Genomic DNA, 3,405 nt, shown 5'->3' with positions numbered 1-3,405 from the left:
GCCACCATGCCTGGTTTTTTCCTTCCTCTATCCTTTCTGAGGTGTTCTAAGAAATGTAGGAATACAGTCTTAATTTTAACAGGAGGCTAACATTAGAGAGGTCAAGCATGTGAATATATCCCCAATCTCTTTATACTTCTCACATCAGAAAGATTCCCTATTTGTTGCTGATTGAATTATCATTGAGCCATACTCCTACAGATAAAGGGCTTCAGTTAAATTCAGAAAATATTTATTAAGTTCCATAATAAAAATTTATAAAGTGCCTACTCTGTGTCCAATACTGAACTGTACTAGAGGTACAGGGATGAAAGAAGAAATTAAAACCCAGCAGGAGTTTATGTAATGACTCAGGAATTCAACATTCAAGGGATAAAGAGATCTAAAAGAGTTTATAATTTCTTTCAGTATATTAGGCATAGCCACATGAATACATAACAAAATGAGACCACCACCGATTTTCTTCCAAGTTGAGTAAGCAGAAGGAGAGCAAACAGTGCAAATGAGGGCAGCAAAAGTCCTAACCTGAGTGGCTTCTGCAATATCAAGATGACGTCCAAACTGTAATGTGAAGCATGAAGGAAGCAGAAGCTCCAATAAGCAATTCCCAACCATGCAAAGCAAACTTGACCTCTCTTGGGGTCCTGCCCTTGAAGGGGGCTGAGGTCGACGCTCCTTTCATTCTTGCCTGTAACCAGCACCTTCGTCTCTGATGGGAAATATATGCTTGTCAATCATGTGTTCCTATCAAGGAAGACACTAAAACCCATGTAGTCCAAGAGAATCTTTTCAGTGATGGATAAAACTCAAAAAGATCAAAGATCATCTATGCCTGAAACAGACAGAATTAAGAAAAATGCTATTAACCTCACTTCCATTCCCATCCTGTTGACACAGTTGATAGTTTAGGGCATGTGCTTACTTTTGAAAGTGTTTTCCCCTTGGACTTGAAAGATCTTTTGTCTTTTTGTTTTTCCTCAGAATTTCCCCTTGAAGATTTCAGGAAAGAAAGCATTTAAATTATTTATCTCATAAAACTGAAATATCATTATATACTATCACATGTTCAACCCATTACTTAATTATTAGAGCTCTATATTTTCAGGAAGGTAACATGGTTTTCCGTTTGTAGCTTAAAAAAGAGAAATCCAGTTACATGTCATTGGACTACTAAGTCCTACTGAACAGGAAACTCTATCTTAACCCCCTATCTGTCCCTGCCTTACTCAGCAGCCACTAGGTAACACAGGTTCTAGTTACACATGACTTTCGAAACCAAAGTCATTTTAAAAATAATAAACAGAGTCAGCAAGTGTGTGGTTTCCGATGGTAAAGAAAGCAGGAGAGGAATTGCTAAGCTTAGTTTGTAGACAAAGAAACTGAGATGCAACTTGGTTATATGACTAGGCAAAAGTTCAGAAGAAGTTAGGCCTAGAACGCAAGTCTTTTGGTTCCAAGTTCAGTGTTTCTTCTACGAATGTCACTCTGCGGGGGTGGCCTTCCTTCTGCACTGCAGCAGAGATAGTCGTGGTCCACAGAACAGCATGTAAAGCGGGCCAGTGTCAGGACACACAGGGCCAAAGTCTCCTCATGACATTCATATGATATGATTATGATTATATGATTATTATTCTATCATTATATGATAAGGAAAAATTAGATCTAAAAGGAGCTGAAGGTATCTGGTCCAACCCTTCATTTTACAAATGATGACATTTAGACCCAAGGACATTAGGTAACTTATACAAGATTGGAATTAAAGAGTCCCTATCTGCTAGTCCAAACTCAGCATCAAACCATAAACTTGCTGAATGTTTTGTCACATGGTTTGATTGCCACTGCAAACTCCTCTTATCACTGCTGATAATTGTTTTTTTTTTTTAAAAAAAGTAACTGCATTCCTCTTTTGGATGTAGATAATTCATTCTCATGGACACCTCCCTCTCTTTCTTTTCTCTGCTAATCATCTGCCTGTTTCCCGGCTCTGAGACTGAATGTGATCCACAGAGCAAAAACAGACATGCTTAGGTTTGTAGGAAATCAGGCCAGGGAGCCCCAATTTCAGGGGAAGAAACAACAGCTGGTGCTGATAAGTAGGAGGTGACTATCAGTGTTTCAAAAACTGCGAGATGGAGACTAGTACACAGCAGCAAATCTGCCTTAGTGTGGCTGCCGAGGAAGCATGTTTTAAAGAACCCTGAAATATGACCTGCATAGACCTGGGATGATTGGAGGGATGGGGTCGGGGGCTGTAAGTTATTTACACCTTAGTGGGATGCAATTTAATTAAATTGCTCTTCTCCTAACACATATTTGATTGAGCTCAGCCCCAGGAGGAGTTTAATAGCTGTAACTAGAAATGTAAGGAAGTAATTTTGAAAGGTGGGCAGTTCTGCAAAGGGCAGGCTTGCCCTGGGGAACTGCCGTGTGTGGCTTTGGCAATATGAGAACATTGGTCTGTTGGGACAAGGAATTCAAAGATGAGACTTGAGAAAGGGAGAGGGTATCATAGAATCGGGAATGCGGAGCGGGGCCAAGCGGGGGTTAGGGGGGAGGTAGGAGGCAACAAAAGGCATGCCTACCTAGGTAGGGCCCCTGATTTTCCAAGTCCCAGAGCTGAGAGTTTCTTGTGTTGGCTTGGGGGTTTCTGGAACCTGATGAAGATTTAAAGCCCCCTCCTTCTTTATTTTCCTCCTGGATAAGGTCTGTCAGGCACTTTACCCTCCCACAAGATAAACAGAAAGGTTTATGAGGAGGCGGCAAAGCAATGTACTGCCGAGGAAGGCGGGGCTGCCAGAGCACCCACACACAATTCACTCATGCGGCTGCCAGCTGTGAAGGAAGGCTTCTGAATTGTGGTTTGGCTTTCTGGGCCTCAAGAGATTGCATTAACCCCCTGTAGCAATGGTTGCCATCTTAGGGCCATTCCTCTTTTACTGGAAGAAGTGTGGCCAGACCCTGGTCACAGGGTCAGGGGTCCAGAAGCCAATGGAACCCACCTCATCACTTTGTTGACTGATGAATACACAGTTGTTCTAAGAGGAAAGCTTGATCATATTTCCTCCCTGCTTAAGCTTTCAGTGGCTTCCACATGCCCAGCAGATAATAGTCAAGTTCCTCAGCGTGGCCTGCTAAGGCTCATGCATCCTGGTTAAGCACCCCTCATACCACTGTACAAAGATCACCTCCACCCGCTCTCCCGTGAATTTCCTAAAGTTTTTCCAAGTGAATTAAGCACTTGCTCTCCAGCCTCCAAACGTTTACACACTTCACTTTCTCTGCTTAGAAAGAGTTTCTTCTCTACATCCTTCGATGCCCAATTCAGATACCATCCTGGGTATAGTCAGAGGTGGGTGATAGAGTTCAAACCCTGGCTGCTGTTGACTAGCTAAGCAACTCACACTC

Source organism: Propithecus coquereli, unplaced genomic scaffold (assembly GCF_000956105.1).
Source record: "Propithecus coquereli isolate 6110/MARCELLA unplaced genomic scaffold, Pcoq_1.0 Scaffold96, whole genome shotgun sequence".
NCBI classification, from domain to species: Eukaryota; Metazoa; Chordata; class Mammalia; order Primates; family Indriidae; genus Propithecus; species Propithecus coquereli.
The sequence above is the reverse complement of the archived record's forward strand: the minus strand, read 5'-3'. Positions refer to the sequence as shown.